Source organism: Gigantopelta aegis, chromosome 13 (genome assembly GCF_016097555.1).
Source record: "Gigantopelta aegis isolate Gae_Host chromosome 13, Gae_host_genome, whole genome shotgun sequence".
Classification (NCBI taxonomy): domain Eukaryota; kingdom Metazoa; phylum Mollusca; class Gastropoda; order Neomphalida; family Peltospiridae; genus Gigantopelta; species Gigantopelta aegis.
In genome coordinates, this window is record NC_054711.1 from 27,685,679 (window position 1) to 27,707,611 (window position 21,933).

A 21,933-nucleotide genomic window follows, 5' to 3' on the forward strand; every position below is an offset into this window, starting at 1 on the left:
TTATAAAATATCTCTTGCTACTAATGGAAAAATGTAGCAAGTTTCCTCTCTAAGACTATATATCAGAATTATAGTGCGGTCGGTTTAGGATCGATCCCTGTCAGTGGGCCTATTAGGCTATTTCTCGTTCCAGCCAGTGCACCACGACTGGTATATCAAAGGCCATGGTATGTGCTGTCCTGTTTGGAATGGTGCATGTAAAAGATCCCTTGCTACTAATGGAAAAATGTAGCAAATTTCCTCTCTAAGACTATATGTCGGAATTGCCAAATGTTTGACATTCATTAGCCAATGATAAATAGATCAGTGTGCTCTAGCGGTGTTGTTAAACAAAACAAACAAACCTTTTAGTGTGTGTGTTTGTGGGGAGGGGTGTAATGTTTCTAGGAATGCCATTAATAGGCACATACAGGTGATTTTTGATCACATATTTAATAAATGTTCACCAGATAGAGAATTACAAAGAATTAATACGTCTTGACTACATGACAACATTTTTACATAATTTGTGCATGTTGCTGACTTTCTGATATAGTATAAAGTTTGTTTTCTTTAACAACCGGGTGGAACGTAGCTCAGTGGTAAAGCGTTTGCCTGATGTGCTGTTGGTCTGGGATCGATCCCTGTTGGTGGGCCTATTGGGCTATTTCTTGATCCAGCCAGTGCACCACAACTGGTATATCAAAGGATGTGGTATGTGCTACCCTGTCTGTGGAATAATGGTAAAATGTAGCAGGTTTTCATTGATAAAGCACTCGCCTGATGCACAGTTAGTCTAAATTTAAGTCAATTATTAACGATACACATCCCACGATACGATACATATCACGATAGATATCCTACAATATGATACGTATCACGATACATATCCCACGATACGATACGTATGACGATAGATATCCCACGATATGATACGTATGACGATACATATCCCACGATACGATACGTATCACGATAGATATCCCACGATATGATACGTATGACGATACATATCCCACGATACGATACGTATCACGATAGATATCCCACGATATGATACGTATCACGATACCTGATTCACCTTGTTATCACAGTAAAACAAGAAGTTGAAGCTTAGGGTAAGTGATTTAACAATAAGAAATAAACCTGATAAAAGTAAAACACTGATTAAACAGATTGAATGTAGAAATACAACAATCATAGACACATTGACATAAGCATGCACATATTCTCTGTCTGGGGCAGGACGTAGCCCAGTGGTACAGCGTTCGCTCGATGCACAGTCGGTGTGGGATCGATCCCCGTTGGTGGGCCCATTGGGCTATTTCTCGTTCCAGCCAGTGCACCACGACTGGTATATCAAAGGCTGTGGTATGTACTACCCTGTCTGTGGGATGGTGCATATAAAAGATCTCTTGCTGCTAATGGGAAAGGGTAGCCTATGAAGTGGTGACAGCGGGTTTCCTCTCTCAATATCTGTATGGTCCTTAACCATATGTCTGATGCCATATAACCATAAATAAAACGTGTTGAGTGCGTTGTCTTTCTTTCTTTATATTCTCTGCCCAGTGTCATTTTTTGTGAAGGAAATAACTTGGCAATATGTACATACCAGTAAATGAATATGGAATTAATATAAGAATCGATATATTGTCAAAATACGAATTGATACACAAGCAAGGGTATCATGTATTGTATCGTCAGCAGTAGTATCATGATTCATCGATGTCTTGGTATATCAGGACACCCCTAGATACCCGGCCAGCAGCCATAGCTTTAATTGCTTTGAGGTGTCATTACACAAATATTCCTTTCCTTTTCTTTCCCAATTTACTTTAAGGTTCTATTTTAACAATACATAGGTGCAAACTTTGATTGCATTACACATTTTTGTCAGTGGAGTAACATTTCTCCATGACAACACATAAAATAAGTTGATTAGAAATCCTTCATCTCAGGTTCACCAAGAATTTGATCTTATATTAGTTTATATTAAAAATAACGCAGAAGGAAATTTTCATTATTGAACGTATTGATGGAAGGACAGTGAACCCAACTACAAAGAATAAATTAAATATTTACTTTTTATGTACAAATTCCTGTTACTTTTTGTTCGACATCCTATAACCAATGCTTTTTAGTTCATGTTGTGGATTTAAACAATCGTTCAGTTGTTCGTTCGTTTGTTCGTTCGTTCGTTTGTTTGTTTGTTTGTTTGTTCATTCATTCATTCACTCACTCACTCACTTGCTCACTCACTCATGCACTCGCTCACTCATGTGGGGCGGGACGTATCCCGGTGATAAAGAGTTCTCTTGATGCGTGGTTGGTCTAGGATCGATCCCCATTGGTGGACCCATTGGATCATTTCTCGTCACAGCTGGTGTAACAAACGTCATGGTATGTACTGTCCTGTCTGTGGGATGGTGCATATAAAAGATCCCTTGCTGCTAATTGAAAAGAGTAGCCCATGAAGTGGCAACAGCGGGTTTCCTCTCTCAATATCCGTGTGGTCCGTAACCATATTGTCTGATGCCATATAACTGTAAATAAAATGTGTTGAGTGTGTCGTTAAATAAAACATTTCCTTCCTTCATTCACTCGCGCACACATGAATGCACCCACCCACCCTATGATTCATTCATTCATTCATCCATCCATCGATGGTGGAAAGTGTATATAAAAGATCTCTTGCTACTGGTTTCCTCAGAAGACTACGTGTCACAAATTACCAACGTGTCACAAATTACCAACGTGTGTCACAAATTACCAATGTGTCACAAATTACCAACGTGTCACAAATTACCAACTGAATCCCCTCTGTGAACACCTTCTCTGATTGTATTTCCCCCCATCACAACCAGTACCTCACAAGTGGTAAATCAAAGGCTGTGGTAGGTGCTGTCCTGTCTGTGGAAAAGTGCTTAAAAGATTCCTTGCTTGTAATGGAAAAATGTAGCTGGTTTCCTCTAAGACTGTCAGAATGACCAAATGTTTGACATCCAACAGCTGTTATATAATATAATAATGAATCCAACACTTGACACTCAATAGCCAATGTGTATTTTTGTGCTGGGGTGTCATTAAATATTCATTCATTCATTCATTCATTCATTCATTCATTCATTCATTCATTCATCAGTTCTGACCAATTAAATCTGCTAGTGGGAACATAATATCAGCGGTCATGGTACTACTTGTCAGTGGCATTTGCCAGAAATTTTCAACACAAGAAATTTGATTTAATTTCTCAGATAAAATATAACTTTTATTGTCTGTATCAAACAATCAAATGGACACTGGTATGGGAATTAATATAGAGGCTGTTAAAAATATTGGTTAAATAATGCAACGGTAAGGTTTTGAAGTCTGGATTGACCCGTGAGTTTTCGTTAGTATCATATTCCTGCACATGCTGATATTTTGTTGTATTTTCTTGACATTTTTTGTGGACTCTGTGTATTGGCCAACCCATCTTCTCTTGGTGGTATTTAGAAAGAAAGAAGTGTTTTATTTAACGACGCACTCAACACATTTTATTTACGGTTATATGGCGTCAGACATATAGTTAAGGACCACAGATTTTGAGAGGAAACCCGCTGTCGCCATTACATGGGCTACTCTTCTGATTAGCAGCAAGGGATCTTTTATTTGTGCTTCCCACAGGCAGGATAGCACAAACCATGGCCTTTGTTGAACCAGTTATGGATCACTGGTCGGTGCAAGTGGTTTACACCTACCCATTGAGCCTTGCGGAGCACTCACTCAGGGTTTGGAGTCGGTATCTGGATTCAAAATCCCATGCCTCGACTGGGATCCGAACCCAGTACCTACCAGCCTGTAGACCGATGGCCTGCCACGACGTCACCGAGGCCAGTCTGGTGGTGTTTAGAGGCTTAAAGGGACATTCCTGAGTTTTCTGCATTGTAAGATGTTTCCGACTAATAAAATATTTCTACGATTAAACTTACATATTAAATATATTTTCTTGTTTAGAATATCAGTGTCTGTATATTCAATGTGTTTCTGGTCATCTTAATATTTGTAAGAATCCCAAACTGGATTTTGTCTTCAAATAATTTCATACGTACGAAATTTTTTTATTTTACTAAACAAAATAAAATTTAACCAAGTACAAATATTAGAATGATTAGAAACACGTTTAATATACAGCCACTAATATTTTATGCAGAAAAATATATTTAATATGTAATTACAATCGTTAAAAAGTTTCTGTTAGTCGATAACATCTTAAAAATTGCAGCAAACTCAGGAATGTCCCTTTAAAAAATCAGCTCATACAGTGATATACGGTACCACTAGAGCACTTTGAGTTTTAATTATTGGCTATTGGATGTCAAATATTTAGTAGTTTTTTATAGCTTAGAGAAAACTCACTTCATTTTCTTCATTAGCAGCCAGGGATCGATTTAAATGCCATTTTAATATAATGTTCATAAGTTAACCGCACCTGTCAGTATGATTTTCAGTATGAAATGTCAGTATGATTTTCAGGTGAGAAGGCTGGTTGTTAGCTAAATCTTCAGGTTAAGACTTTAAGAGGTGACACATGTCAAAGGATTAGGTGGACACGGAAAGAGTCCTCAGGCAGTGACAGTCACTGATATATACATTGACAAATACGTCTCGTTGTTAGTCGCTGTATATTTGATGGCTTAAATACTCATGTTATGTGACAGGTACTCATATATTTGATGGGTTAAATAGTTATGTTATATGATGGCTATTCATTGTATATTTGATGTGTTACATGATGGTTACTCATGGAATATGATGTGTTAAATAATCATGTTATATGGCGGCTATTTGTTGTATATGTATTGGATTCAGTAGTTATATATTATATGCCAGCTACTCGTATATTTGATGTGTTAAACAGTCCAGCTATTGAAGTACGTCAGATATTGATATACTGATGAAAGAAATATTGATCACACCAACATCAAAAGCAGAGAATGACTGCTACCAACACCCTCATCCATAGAAAGAAAGTTTGTTTTGTTTAACAACACCACTAGAGCACATTGATTTATTAATCATCTGCTATTGGATATCAAACATTTGGTAATTTTGACATATAGTCTTAGAGAACTTTTATATGCACCATCTCACAAACAGGATAGCACCTACCACAGCCTTTGATATACCAGTCGTGGTGCACTAGCTGGAAGGAAATGTTTTATTTAACAACAAACTCAACACATTTTAATTACGGTTATATGGCATCGGACATATGGTTAAGGACCACACAGATATAGAGAGAGAAAACCTGCTGTCGCCACTTCATGGGCTACTCTTTTCGATTAGCAGCAAGGGATCTTTTATATGCACCATCTCACAAATAGGATAGCACCTACCACAGCCTTTGATATACCAGTCGTGGTGCACTAGCTGGAAGGAAATGTTTTATTTAACAACAAACTCAACACATTTTAATTACGGTTATATGGCATCGGACATATGGTTAAGGACCACACAGATATAGAGAGAGAAAACCTGCTGTCGCCACTTCATGGGCTACTCATTTCAATTAGCAGCAAGGGATCTTTTATATTCACCATCTCAAAGACAGGATAACACATACCATGGCCTTTGATATACCAGTTGTGGTGAGACTGAGAAATAGCCCAATGGACCAACAGGATCGATCCCAAACCAACTGTGTATCAAGCAATCGAGTGCTTTACAACTGGGCTACATCTCACCCCCCTCATCCATAATGTCAGAAAATTAAATATGTTACTGTCATTCTGTCTCACATTACTGACATACAATCCAACATTACTGACATTCAGTCTCACATTACTGTCATTCTATCTCACATTACTGACATACAATCTCATTACTGACATTCAATCTCACATTACTGACATACAATCTCATTACTGACATTCAATCTCACATTACTGACATACATATCATTACTGACATTCAGTCTCACATTACTGTCATTCTGTCTCACAGTACTGTCATTCTGTCTCACATTACTGACATACAATCTCATTACTGACATTCAATCTCATTACTGACATTCAGTCTGACATTACTGACATACAATCTCATTACTGACATACAATCTCATTACTGACATTCAGTCTCACATTATTGACATACAATCTCACATTACTGACATTCAGTCTCACATTACTGACATACAATCTCACATTACTGACATACAATGTCACATTACTGACATTCAGTCTCACATTACTGACATTCAGTCTAACATTACTGACATAGTCTCACATTACTGACATACAATCTCACATTACTGACATACAATCCAACATTACTGACATTCAGTCTCACATTACTGTCATTCTATCTCACATTACTGACATACAATCTCATTACTGACATTCAATCTCACATTACTGACATACAATCTCATTACTGACATTCAATCTCACATTACTGACATACATATCATTACTGACATTCAGTCTCACATTACTGTCATTCTGTCTCACAGTACTGTCATTCTGTCTCACATTACTGACATACAATCTCATTACTGACATTCAATCTCATTATTGACATTCAGTCTGACATTACTGACATACAATCTCATTACTGACATACAATCTCATTACTGACATTCAGTCTCACATTATTGACATACAATCTCACATTACTGACATTCAGTCTCACATTACTGACATACAATCTCACATTACTGACATACAATGTCACATTACTGACATTCAGTCTCACATTACTGACATTCAGTCTAACATTACTGACATACAGTCTCACATTACTGACATACAATCTCACATTACTGACATACAATCTCACATTACATTATGACAATAATAATGGTGACTGAAATTTGGTCTACATTACCAAGTGTACCCGTATTTCTTTATCTCAGTATATATAGCACTTACTGGATCAACAGAAATTCTTTCACTAGTGACAGCTGTTCGCAAAGAAAAGGAATGTTTGCTTTTTGCCATGTCAGCACATTTGAAATTATGGATAATTTGGGGTCCAAGACAGAAGTGTTTGTGTACTTCATTATGTCATCGAGCAGGACGTAGCCCAGTGGTATTGTGCTTGCTTGCTTGATGTGTGGTCAGTCTCAGATTGATCCCCGTCGGTGGACCCTGAGATTCAAACAATCTTTAAGTCTGTATAAATTTTTTATTATCGTGGTAAAGCCATTGGACATAAGTATGGTAGGTACAGAGTTTGCACCCAGAGCGAGTTTTAATGACTCAGTGGGTAGGTGTAAGGCCAATACACCCTCTTCTCTGTCACTAACCACTAACCATTAATAACTAACCCATTGCCTGGACAGACAGCCCAGATAGCTGAAGTGTGTGCCCAGGACAGCATGCTTGAACCTTAATTGGATATAAGCTTGAAAATAAGTTGAAATGAAAATGAACAATTATTATATCGTTTTGTTTTGTTTTGTGACCGTGTTGTTTTCCTGGACAATTCCTGCGAGACTCGCTTGATAAATATGATCATGATTAAAATATTCTCATTAACCTTCAGCCTGCCATGGTCAGATTATTTGGTAAAGTTAATAACAGCTGTGAGATTGTAAAGAATATAATTGTGTCTGCGACGTGACCTCAGTCTGATGGTAGGGAGGGGCGAGACGTAGCCCAGTGGTACAGCGCTCGCTCGATGCACGATCGGCAGTGCTAGCCCTGGGTGGCTATTTTTGTTCGCCAAAACATTCGCCAATCTTCAATTTCTTTCGCCAATCTAAATACGTATTCGCCAATTACATTTTGGCATTTCAGTTAAAATATTTAGTTTTTAATCCTGTTCTTTATGATAATATAGTACATGCTAAGATGTACTTATTATTCAGTTTACGTCTCGTATGACACTGTTTTAGGGGATTATTTTTTAGCAGATGTTTCAACCTGAAAAGAAAAATTAATTAGATCTGCTTGAATTTTAGTATAAACCATCCGTGTATTAGACCAAACTCTGTAGTTATCAACGGCAGTGTGTAATCCCCACACCCACTCAAAAAAAAAATCCCAATGCATATATGATAAAGCAATGAATAAATGTTTCTATTAACAAATTTTTTTAAAAAGTGCGAAACGACCCTAAATGGGGGCGAACTGACTCAGTTAACAGTACAAATGGATCCGGCTCGAAACGACGTGGGCGATCTAGTAACAGGGGCGAAACGACCTGTTACCAGTCACACCAGATACTGTGCTACCCCTCCGGAGTGCTCCAAAGCCACCGGCCTATATGCATATATCTTAATAAATAGATGTATTATTGTATATATAATAGAAAAATCTTATTGTTTTTAAAAAGAAAATGTCCAGACAGGCTGTTTTATTTTATGAAAGAAAAATTTATATATATATATATATATACAAATACATATACATATACATATACATATACATATACATATACATATACATATACATATACATATACATATATATATATATTTTTTTTTTTTTAAGTGCGTAACTCTTGATCATACCCTACCCCATGACCTCGTTTTGTAACTACCCTCCAAACTTACCTGTATGATTTATTACTCAGTTTACTGAATACTGTTCATAATTGTTTTGGTGTCCAACTCAAGAGTATTGCCAGTCACCCAAAATAAAGACAAAGGAAACATCTTTATATGTTATTGCTATCAAAACACTGGCTTGCGACTCTTTCATAAGTGGAACAATGCTCATTCAGTTTCACACCAGTTTTGAGAGACTTGTATTTCTGTGCAAGGGGCGGAGGGATGTATCGTGTTGGCGTTTATATTATATCAGTAGATATAGCAGATATGAATTATAATTTCACCATTTTATATGTTTGAAATATAATCTGTAAATGTAGAAAGGTTAAACTAATAATGATTGCATATATAAGTGAGAAACAATGTCTTCCTCACTAACGTACCCACTTCGTGGAAATGAACTCAACCATGTGACCTAAATTTACAACATAACCGGTACGACAAAACACGACTAATAAAATTTAAAACTTGTTGTCGCTAGTAATCAAACATTTAGTATCAACAATGCAACCTGACTTAAAGAGTATTTAATTTTATTTAATCGCATTTTCTAACTTTATGACAAGCAGCTGGCAGTACACTACTGAATAGTAGACTGGCTCACAGACATGCAAATAGCACTTATTTACACCACGAGGCGTATCAACAAAACAAACTGGTTGAAGAAATATTTGGGTTTTTTCTTTTCGCAATTGGCGACTTTGGCGAACGACAGCGCGAGCCCTAACGGTCAGTGTGGGATCGATCCCTGTCAGTGGGCCCATTGGGCTATGTCTCGTTCCAGCCAGTGCACCACGACTGGTATATCAAAGGCTGTGGTATGTACTACCTGTCTGTGGGATGGTGCATATAAGAGATCCATTGCTGCTAATCGAAAAGCTTAGCCCATGAAGTGGCGACAGCAGGTTTCCTCTCTCAATATCTGTGTTGTCCTTAACCATATGTCTGACGCCATATAACCGTGAATGCAATGTGTTGAGTGCATCATTAAATAAAACATTTCTTTGTTTTCTGATGGTAGGGGTGAGATTTATCTCAGTTGGTAGAGCACCTGCCTAAGATACCTGGTTCAAATCTCCTCCATGGACTCGGAGGAGTTGTCACTGTCTCATCCAGTGCCCTACAACTGGTTTGCAGGGAACATTTTGTTTATAAAATTTCGATTAGCAATATTTCTAGTATAATTGAAAATTGATAAGCAACTATTGTTTAATGTTTCAAAATTATGTAGTAATTTCTGAATCTTGTGTAGCAAATCACAACGTAATAATTAATCAACAAAATGTTCTCCAGTCTATGAAAGGTCATGGTTTATGCTGTCCTGTCTGTGGGAAATTGCATGTAAAAGATCACTTGCCTCTAATGGCACCAACCCTCACCCACTACCGACCCTGGTCCGGCTGCTTGTGATCCCTTGCACATGTCAGTGCTTGGAGAATTTCCTGTCCCTAGTCAGACCCCCAATCTTATCGGAAGCCGGACTCGAGATAGGCATGTTCGAAACCATAAAGGTATATGAACACGTTAAAATACTAGCCAAGCCAAGTGCTTGGAAACCCCCTCTCCCACACAAACACTTTCCTGTCCTGGACAGAGGAGCCTGCAGAACTCGACACCTGCACCCATGACAGATGTGCATAACTGCAGCTTGCTCTGAATGTGCCCGTTAAGCCCTATGGCCTGACCCAATGGCACCTAGGTACAAACTCGACAACTATCAACCTTTAACCAAACACTTACACTACTACATGTATGCCATCACAAAGTTAAAGGAAGGAAGGAAATGTTTTATTTAATGACACACTCAACACATTTTATTTACGGTTATATAGCATCAGACATACGGTTAAGGACCACACATGTATTGAGAGAGGAAACCCGCTGTCGCCACTTCATGGGCTACTCTTTTTCAATTAGCAGCTATGGATCTTTTATATATACCATCCCACAGACAGGATAGCACATACCACGGCTTTTAATGTACCAGTTGTGGTGCACTGGATGGTGTGAGAAATAACCCAATGGGCCCACTGATGGGGATCGATCCCAGACCGACCACGCATCAAGCGAGCGCTTTACCATTGGACTATGTCCCGCCCATCAAAAAGTTAAAATTTTATTTTGTTTGCTTTACACGTGGTCAAAGTTCAGTTTGTGTATGGTCAGCACTAGAGCACAATCATTGATTCATGGGCGGATCCAGGAAATATTTTTAGGGGGGGACCAAAAAAGAAGGGCACATTGACTCGTCAAAAGGGCACCTTACTACAAGTTTTGATATTTACAATTAATATGAATTCCTACAGTTCTACGTCATAATATACTAGCAATAATGAAGTAAATTGGCGTCACTCGCGTTAGAACCTCAATGGGGCCCCATTGAGACTCAATAACACAGACACATATCTGCAAGCTTGCGCATGTACACGAAAATCTTGATTTCATTTATCTACAATATAATTATTGTTTACTTAAAAAAAAAAAAATTCTACAAACAAAAAGGGCACTTGGACATTTTGAGGGCACTTGAACAATTTTTGGGGGGGACGCGTCCCCCTGGTCCCCCCCCTTGGATCCGCCCATGTGATTAATTGATCATCAGCTACTGAATGTCAATCATTGATAATTCTGACAATTACATGTGTTGTCTTTAGAGATCCTTCATATGCACTTTTCCACAAACATTATAATACATATACTTTTTGCTATATCAATCATGGGGATTGGTGGGACAGGAAAAAACCTCTTTGTTTTTCCTGTTTGATCCTACAACCTATGGCTCTGTTAGTAAAGTTTGTTTTATTTAATGACGCCACTGGAGCACATTAATTTTTTTATCTTATCATCGGCTATTGGACGTCAAACATATGGTCATTCTGACACTGTGTTTTAGAGGAAAAAACCCAGAAAGAAATGTTTTATTTAACGACGCACTCAACACATTTTATTTTACGGTTATATGGTGTCAGACATATGGTTAAGGACCACACATATTTTGAGAGGAAACCCGCTGTCGCCACTACATGGGCTACTCTTCCGATTAGCAGCAAGGGATCTTTTATTTGCGCTCCCCACAGGCAGGATAGCACAAACCATGGCCTTTGTTGAACCAGTTATGGATCACTGGTTGTGCAAGTGGTTTACACCTACCCATTGAGCCTTGCGGAGCACTCACTCAGGGTTTGGAGTCGGTATCTGGATTAAAAATCCCATGCCTCGACTGGGATCCGAACCCAGTACCTACCAGCCTGTAGACCGATGGCCTGCCATGACGCCACCGAGGCCGGTGTGTTTTAGAGGAAACCCGCTGTCGCCACATAGGCTACTCTTTTTACGACAGGCAGAAAGGGATCTTTTATTTGCGCTTCCCACAGACAGGATAGCACAAACCATAGCCTTTGTTGAACCAGTTATGGATCACTGGTCGGTGCAAGTGGTTTACACCTACCCATTGAGCCTTGCAGAGCACTCACTCAGGGTTTGGAGTCGGTATCTGGATTAAAAATCCCATGCCTCGACTGGGATCCAAACCCAGTACCTACCAGCCTGTAGACTGATGGCCTGCCACGACGCCACCGAGGCCGGTGGCTCTGTTAGAGACAGAGACAGAGAAGTTGGTATAATGGACTAACATTATAGTGGAATTACAATGTACATGTCCTCATTATATAATTAAAACGTGATAATGGCCAGTATCAAAGTTTGAACCATTCGTGTTCCCCATAGAGGTTTGATCCTACAACCTATGCCTCTATTAGAGAGAGAGAGAGACAGAGAAGTTGGTACAATGGACTCACATTATAGTGGAATTACAATGTACATGTCCTCATTATATAATTAAAACGTGATAATGGCCAGTATCAAAGTTTGAACCATTCGTGTTCCCCATAGAGGTTTGATCCTACAACCTATGCCTCTATTAGAGAGAGAGAGAGACAGAGAAGTTGGTACAATGGACTCACATTATAGTGGAATTACAATGTACATGTCCTCATTATATAATTAAAACGTGATAATGGCCAGTATCAAAGTTTGAACCATTCGTGTTCCCCATAGAGGTTTGATCCTACAACCTTTGCCTCTATTAGAGAGAGAGACAGAGAGAGACAGAGAGATAGACAGAGACAGAGAAGTTGGTACAATGGACTAACATTATAGTGGACTTTCATGTCCCCATTATACAATTAAAACGTGATAATGGCCAGTATCAAGGTGTGAACCCAGTACCTACTAGTCTTAAGGGCTTAACCACTTCAGAACTGAGGCAGGTATCCAGGTGTACCTGACAATGGCTGGATATGGAAGGTTCATTAATCGTGTTTACACGATGGCTGTGGTAAATAACTATATATGCACATCAGAGCTGAAGCGTGGCCTGGGGCTTGCTATAAAAGTGTCACACCTCATTAGACTGATCATTTAGCAACCACCGGTCACTTCAGGTGACCTGTTCAGCTGACCTTTTGCTGTTAGTGGACATGATGGCATTTCTGTACACAGCGATTTTGTACCGACCTTGGTGGTGACCGTTGTTAAGCCACCGACACACGGCTGGTAGATACAGGGTTCGCAGCCCGGTACTGGCTCCCACCCAGAGTGAGTTTTAATGACTCAATGTGTAGATGTAAGACCACTACACCCTCTTCTCTCTCACTAACAACTAACAGCTAATTCATTGTCCCGAACAGCTATATATATATATATATATATATATATATATATATATATATATATATATATATATATATATATATATATATATATATATGACAGTCCAGATAGCTGAGATGTGTGCCCAGGACAGCATGTTTGAACCTTAATTGGATATAAGCACAAAAATAAGTTAAAATGAAAGCGATGTTGTATTTCAGTGGGATGTGTGAAGTCTCCCATTCCATTAATAAGCCACCCATCCATCTGTCCATACATATAAACATCCATTAATTATCCATCCATCCATCCATCCATCCATCCATCCATGTATCTATCTATCTATGTATCTATGCATCCATCCGTCCATCCATCCATCCATCCATCCATCCATTGATTCATCCATGGAAGGAAGGAAATGTTTTATTTAACAATGCATTCAACACATTTTATTTACAGTTATTTGGCATTGGATATATGGTTACGGACCACACAGATATCGAGAGAGGAAACCCGCTGTCGCCACTTCATAGACTACTCTTTTCGATTAGCAGCAAGGGTTCTTTTATATACATCATCCCACAGACAGGATAGTACATACCACAACCTTTGTTACCCCAGTTGTGGAGCACTGGCTGGAACGAGAAATAGCCCAATGGGTCCACTGATGGGAATCATCCATGGAAGTTGGCCAATCTATTAATTAATCATCCATCAATTTGTCTATCTTTCTATCCATGCATTCATCCAATCATGCATGCATGCATCAATGCATCCATCTATCCATCCATCCATCCATTTATTTGTTCATCCATCCATCTGTCCATCCATTGATCTATTCCTTTGTATCCTTCCTTCCATTTAAGCAGTAGCGTGTCTGCCTATGAAGCAGTCAGTCATCGGATCAATCCTCAGTAGACCCATTTGCAGTTTGGGCTATTTTCCGTTCCAGCCAGTGGTCCATAACTGGTTCATCAAAGGCCATGGAATGTGCTGTTTATTGAAAAGAGTAGCCTATGTGGCAGAAGCAGGTTTCCTCTTAAGAAATATGTCAGAATTATCATATGACATCTAATAGCCGACGATAAGATAAAAATCAATGTGCTCTAGCGGTGTCGTTAAATAAAACAAACTTTACTTTACCTTCCTTCTATTTGTTCATCCATCCATCCATCTGTTCATCCATCCATCCATCTGTTCATCCATTCATCCATCCAGCTATTGAATGGTCATCCATTCATCCATTCATCCTTCCATCCATACATACACCCTGTCAATCCATCTGTTCTGCCATACAGTCATTTATTTAGATTAGTTGATTTATTTGTATGTCCATCCATCTATCAAATCAGTGAACAGGTCAGAATTGTCCATCCATTTTTCTATATAATAATCATTTTTATTTTTGTTGAATATTGGAATTGACCATGATCTCTGTTATAAATACATAATTCCCAATTCTAGACAATAATGTTAAGATAATGCAGGTTAAAGGGTAAGACCCAAGTTTTTAAACGCTAAGGTATATTTTTCACTTACCCTGTAGATCCTGGTTTCAACCCATAAGAATGGACACTAAGTTTTGTTAATTTACAAATCTGTAACAAATTTGGATACAACAGAGTAAAACAAGAGTTTGTGACATTGAAATTCCCTTAAAAATGGACTAAAACGCGACTACATAACTTACTTCTCAGATGCATATGCGTTTTAAAAAATATGAGAAATGCATTTTGTGATATTAAAAACACCAGGATGACCAAAAACATTTGGTAATTTTGACATATAAAAGTGTTTTGTTTAACGACACCACTAGAGCACATTGATTTATTAATCATCGGCTATTGTATGTCAAACATTTGGTAATTTTGACAATATATTTTTTGAGAGGAAACCTGATAAAAAAAATTCAATTAGTACCAAGGGATCTTTTATATGCATCATCCCAGAGACAGGATAGTACATACCATGGCCTTTGATATACCAGATGTGGTGCACTGGCTGGAACGAGAAATAGCCTAATGGGCCCACCGACAGGGTTGGGCCTATGAAGGTGAACCTTGGTATTATTCCGTCTTCTTAGTATATTTGTAATACTCATTCTAGGAAGACTATTTCCTTCAACGATATACATTTTTACTACTTTTTGATTTGTACATCTCGGGTTATACAGCATTGACCTTTAACCCTGCTCAGTGTCTGGTGGTTATTTAAAGGTGTTGGTGACCAGTGGTCAGGGCAATTAAGCAGGTCCATGTTGGAATCTCGCACATGACATGTCTTTGCATCTGATGTTTGGTCGGGAGCAGGTGGACCAGGCAGACATAAAATGAATTGCTTTGATGTGCCGACAGGTAAACCATCTCCAGGTATGCCACCGTCAGATCTCCCGTCCAGGCCGCTACCTGGCTGTAGTTTAACAAAACAAGTCCCAGGATGCTTTGTTTCAATAGTTCTCCCAGTCAGAAGGTAGGAAAACCAGTATGCATTATAGCATCATCAGCCTCGTACAATAATTGTCTAAATCATTTTTTGAAAAAAATGTGACAATTTTTTTATTTTATACAAATTGAAATGAATTCTTTAAAGATTATTTGATCAACAACATATTAAACAGAAATTGTTCTTGATGGTGTGATGTAATAGTATTTATCCTATAACTTACCCATGATATCCATGTCATAAACCCATGTGATGATTTTAGTGTATTAACCCGGTTAATAATGGCATGCAAATTTGCAAGGTCTCTAGGTAATGTGTTGAGCTGTGGATGGGTCATTTGCTTACAAGCCAACAAGACCTGTGTACCTGAGTGTAACGTTTTAAAAGATTTATTTAAAATGCTTGACATCAAACTAATTTGTGCTAATCTTGGTGACATTCTATTGCCGATGGTGGTGACTTAAGTACTGTGGTTTACTAAAAATCGAATTAAAATGTTATTTTAGAAGTGTTATAGGATAAGTAGAATTCACTACTCATGTTTTTTAATATGTAAAATATCAACCTCGACAAATACCGATTAACATAGACTCGGTTGATATTTTCCATATTAAAAAATACTTGTGATGAATTCCCACCCCACCCCACCCCCTCATTACTGGGGAGGGATTTAGCTCAGTGGGTTGAGTGCTCGCTTGAGGTGCTTGTGTCACAGGATTGAACCACCTCAGTGGATCCATTCAGCTGATTGTTTTTTTCTCATACCAACCAGTGCACCACAACTGGACAAAGGCTGTGGTATGTGCTTTCCTGTCTGTGGGAAAGAGCATACAACAGATCCCTTGCTGCATTAGGAAAAATATAGCGGATTTCCTCTGATGACTTCAAGTCATAGTTACCAAATGTTTGACATCCAATAGCCGACGATTAAATAAACATTTTTTCCATTAGTAGCAAAGGGTCTTTTATATGCACTATCCCACAGACAGGATAGCACATACCACAGCCTTTGATATACCAGTTGTAGTGCATAGGATGGAACGAGAAATAGCCCAATAGGCCCACCAATGGGGATGGATCCCAAACCGACTGCGCATCAGGTGGACACTTTACCACTGGGCTACATCTGTGCCCACCCCCACCCTCGACACTAGAACAATTTAAAGTGTCATAGATGCCGTATGATTTTGCATTGAATTGCCACTGCTTATTAACAGTAATCTAGAGTATCATTAACAGAAAATAATTCCTCTTCTTTCTCTTTCTTGGCAAGCAAAGATTGAAACATTCAGCTTCTGGAAATTAAAATCTTTTCACCATCAGTGGTTTTATTGGAGCCCTCGGCCATACCCACGCAAAGTTAATAGATCATTTCACCCCTGTGACTGCCAAATGACACACAGTTCGTGACATTATAATTCATGCCTGACTACATCCCTTGAGAAACAGGAGTCATGTGCTGAATAATGATCATATTAATAACATCATCAATATTTTAATAGGTTTTCTTCTAGCAGGAGGAGGCCATCACAGGAAACTATAAACAGTTATTTGGAAAATAGTACTACTGACCTTGATTGATTGAGAAATCCTCAAAACTTGATCTTTTAGATTATAAGTGTTGCAGAGGTTAATTAAGTCAATTTTATAAAAGAAAAAAGTTAATATTAATCACATCCTCAATATTTAAATAGGTTTTCTTAATGCAGGAAGCCATTGCAAGAAACCGTAAATGTTTGTTCAGAAAATATTATTACTAACCTTGATTGATTGAGAAATCTTTAAAACTTGATCTTTTAGGTTATAGGTGTTAACTAATTATGGCATGTCAGTTTTATAGAAGAAAAAGATCATCAATATTTAAATAGGCTTTCTGGTAACAGGAAGTCATCATCAGTTTTTCTGATATTTTTATTATTGACTTTATTTGATTAATGGGGATGGGTGAAACGTAGCCCAATGGTAAAGTGCTCGCTTGATGCACAGACGGTCTAGGATCGATCCTCGTTGGTGGACACATTGGGCTATTTCTCACTCCAGCCAGTGCACCATGACTGGTATATCAAAGGCTTTGATATATGCTATCCCATTTATGGGATGGTGCATATAAAAGATTCCTTGCTGCTAATCGAAAAGAGTAACCCATGAAGTCGCAACAGCGGGTTTTCTCCCTCAATATCTGTGAGGTCCTTAACCATATGTCCATCACCATATAACTGTAAATAAAGTGTGTTGAGTGTGTCATTAAATAAACCATTTCCTTCCTTCCTTCTTTGATTAATGAGGATATGTGTTGGAGAGGTCAATTAATGATGGCAAGTGTTTTGTATAGAAGAAAAAGTGTTAATTGACAGTGGCGTAGAAAGGTGCCAAAAAGTGGGGGGCACACTTTTATATTTATACACTTTTACACTGTTATAAAGCAAATATAAAGCAAAATATCTGAAAAGTTGGGGGGTACATGCCCCTCCCCCCCCCCCCCCACACACACACACTTCCTATGCCAGTGATTGGTGCAATTTGGCCTGCATTGATTTGATATGATGTTTAGCAAAGTATGACTACCCATTATATTGTACTCAGGATTCAGGGCTATTTTAATTAATTAATTTAAATAAAAATGCTATGAATTTGCTTTTAAAAAGAAAATGTATGCACTTTTCTGTGTTTATATATTATAATTAATGATGTAAGTTAGATTATTCTTATAGCAATTTCTGTCGTAATAACTAGACATGATTCAGTTTGAAAGCAGACAGTGTAGATTGCAGCAGAAATTAGACAAGCAGAGACAAACATTCAAGATTTGTAACATGCAGAAATTAGACAAGCAGAGACAAACATTCAAGATTTGTAACATGCACACCTTTGAGATTTAATATTAGTTGATCCATAACATGATGAAATGAGATCAAACATTCAAGATTTAATGTTAGTTGATCCGTAACATGCAGACCTTTAAGATTTAATAATAGTTGATCCGTAACATGCAAACCTTCAAGATTTAATATTAGTTGATCCATAACATGCAAACCTTCAAGATTTGATATTAGTTGATCCGTAACATACAAACCTTCAAGATTTAATATTAGTTGATCCACAACAAGATGAGGTGAGACGAAACCTTCAGGATTTAGTATTAGTTGATTCGTAACAAGATGAGGTGAGACAAACCATCAGGATTTAATATTAGTTGATTTGTAACAAGATGAGGTGAGACAAACCTTCAGGATTTAGTATTAGTTGATCCGTAACAAGATGAGGTGAGACAAACCTTCAGGATTTAGTATTAGTTGATTCGTAACAAGATGAGGTGAGACAAAACCTATAAGATTTAGTATTACCGTAGTTGATTCGTAACAAGATGAGATGAGACAAAACCTTCATGATTTAGTAATAGTTGATCCATAACAAGATGAGACGAGACAAAACCTTCTTGATTTAGTAATAGTTGATCCGTAACAAGATGAGGTGAGACAAAACCTTCAAGATTTAGTATTAGTTGATTCGTAACAAGATGAGACGAGACAAAACCTTCATGATTTAGTAATAGTTGATCCGTAACAAGATGAGATGAGACAAAACCTTCATGATTTAATATTAGTTGATCCGTAACAAGATGAGGTGAGACAAAACCTTCAAGATTTAGTATTAGTTGATTCATAACATGATGAGATGAGACAAAACCTTCATGATTTAATATTAGTTGATCCGTAACACGATGAGATGAGACAAAACCTTCATGATTTAATATTAGTTGATCCATAACAAGATGAGATGAGACAAAACCTTCATGATTTAGTAATAGTTGATCCGTAACAAGATGAGGTGAGACAAAACCTTCATGATTTAATATTAGTTGATCCGTAACGTGTGGCAAATCCTGCTCATCAGCCTGCCTCAAGCGTGCCACTTGCACTTGCTGGACAAATAATCAGCCAACTGACCTGGAGAACAAAAACCTGCATTACGTCTTCCTCTTGTGTCTTGGAGGTGCATCCTTTCAGTCACATGGTTTACGATATTCATTAATTTTCCTTTGTGTCACGTGAATTGCATTGTTCATGCACGCTTGTTAACAACAAAAGGCATGCAGACTTTGACTTGAGGGGGAATTGAATGTGTATAATTTTGACATGTTGTAAGTGGGTGTATTTGATAGATGTGTTTGAAATGATATGCACTGAATTCATGGTGGGAGTAAAAATGATTCATTGCAGTTAACAATGAAAGTGATTCACAAAGAAATAACAAACTTAATTTGTCTTCGTTTTTTGTTTTTTTGATGCCTCAAGTACTTTGTAAATTTTTTATCATGGACTAAATTGTCCCAGCTTTGAACTTACGGCTGTTTGGTATTTAATACTGCACGTGGTTATTTTAATAGAAAAACATTTTTTTTACACTAAAAGGTAATTTGTACCAAACCACACAAGGGTTCTGTTATAACCAGCAATTTCTGTTGGGACAATACATACCACAGCCTTTGATGTATCAGTCATAGGTTATTGATTGGGATGGGAAAACACTTGAGTTGACCTGCTACATTTTCTCACATTTTTATATGTACTTTTTCACAGACAGGACAGCACATACCATGACATTTGATATACCAGTTATGGGGTACTGGGTCCACCAAGAAGGTTTGATCCTATAACCCAAACACTTCAGAAAAGTCACTCAATCATACTGAAGTGAAATATCTGAACAATACATAAATGATCAAATGTGCTGTCCTGTCTGTGGGAAAGTGCATATAAAAGATCCCTTGCTGCTAATAAAAAAAATGTAACTGGTTTCCTCTGACTATGAGTCATAATTACCAAATGTTTGACATCTAATAGCCGATGGTTAATTAATCAATTTACTCTAGTGGTGTCGTTAAACAAAACCAAATTTAACAAAATTTAAAATTTAATACATAAATGAATGGTCACATGTGAAAACCTACAGCCTAAAACCAAAACATACCATTGCCTGTGATATACCAGTCTACACTGGTTGGGATGGGAAAAAAACCCAGTCAGAGAATGAGTCCACAGAAGAGGTTTGATCCCACAACCAACGAATCTCAGTTGACTGCTCTATCGACTGAGATAGATATCCCACCCCTCACCCCCGTGAATCAAAAATCTTCTGGGTGATATCGATTCCTCAGTCTTTGTCACACACTTCACGTTATTGTTTTGAGCACACTAAAATCTTACAAGCAGTGATGCAAAGAAAGCTAATTCCACAAGCATCTTTTGTGAATAGCCGAGCTATATCATCTGTACTGACATGTTTCACTGATGAATAACCAGTGTAAGGAATTATTAAGACCGCAGATCTTCAGATGTCGAGTGACATCACTCGAGTGCACAACCATCGGGAACTAAATGTATTGATTGTGATGTCCGCATGTGAACAATATTAATTATCAGTTGTTTGTTAATCTCGGCATCAGCTGACTTCACTTGAGATGGCTGCCATGAGAGATAGCATGAAGCTAACTCCACTAGAACTTAATCATCGTGGTGACACTTTCTGCTAGAATCATTGCGTCTCTATTGCTGTAAAGGGCGGCCTCAGTGGTGTCGTGGTTAGGCCATTGGTCTGCAGGCTGGTAGGTACTGGGTTTGGATCCCAGTTGAGGCATGGGATTTTTAATCCAGATACCGACTCCAAACCCTGAGTGAATGCTCCGCAAGGCTCAATGGGTAGGTGTGAACCACTTGCACCGACCAGTGATCTATAACTGGTTCAACAAAGGCCATGATTTGTGCTATCCTGCCTGTGGGAAGCGCAAATAAAAGATCCCTTGCTGTTAATCGGAAAGAGTAGCCCATGTAGTGGTGACAGCAGGTTTCCTCTCATTATCTGTGTGGTCCTTCACCATATGTTTGACGCCATATAACCGTAAATAAAATGCATTGAGTGCGTCGTTAAATAAAACATTTCTTTCTTTGTCTGAGGTGCCAGAGTCTGTGGATCTGTTCTCTGGTTGGGTCCCCCCCCCCCCCCAATCTCAACCAGTGCCCAATGATTGGCATATCAAAAGTTATTGTATGTGTTTTCTACTACTGGAAAGTGCATATAAAAGATCCATTGCTGCTAATGGAAAAAAACAACCCCAAAAACCTGTCATGGACAGAGGAGCTGGCCAAGGCCGGTACTTGTGCCCATGACAGGCGTGCGCTTCAACAGCTTGCTCTGAATGTGCATGTAAAACCCTCTGACCTGACCTAATGGAGAAATGGTTTCCTCTGAACACTTCGTGCCCGAAATTACCAAATGTTTTACATCCAATAGCCAATGATTAATTTAATAGTGTGCTCTAGTGGTGT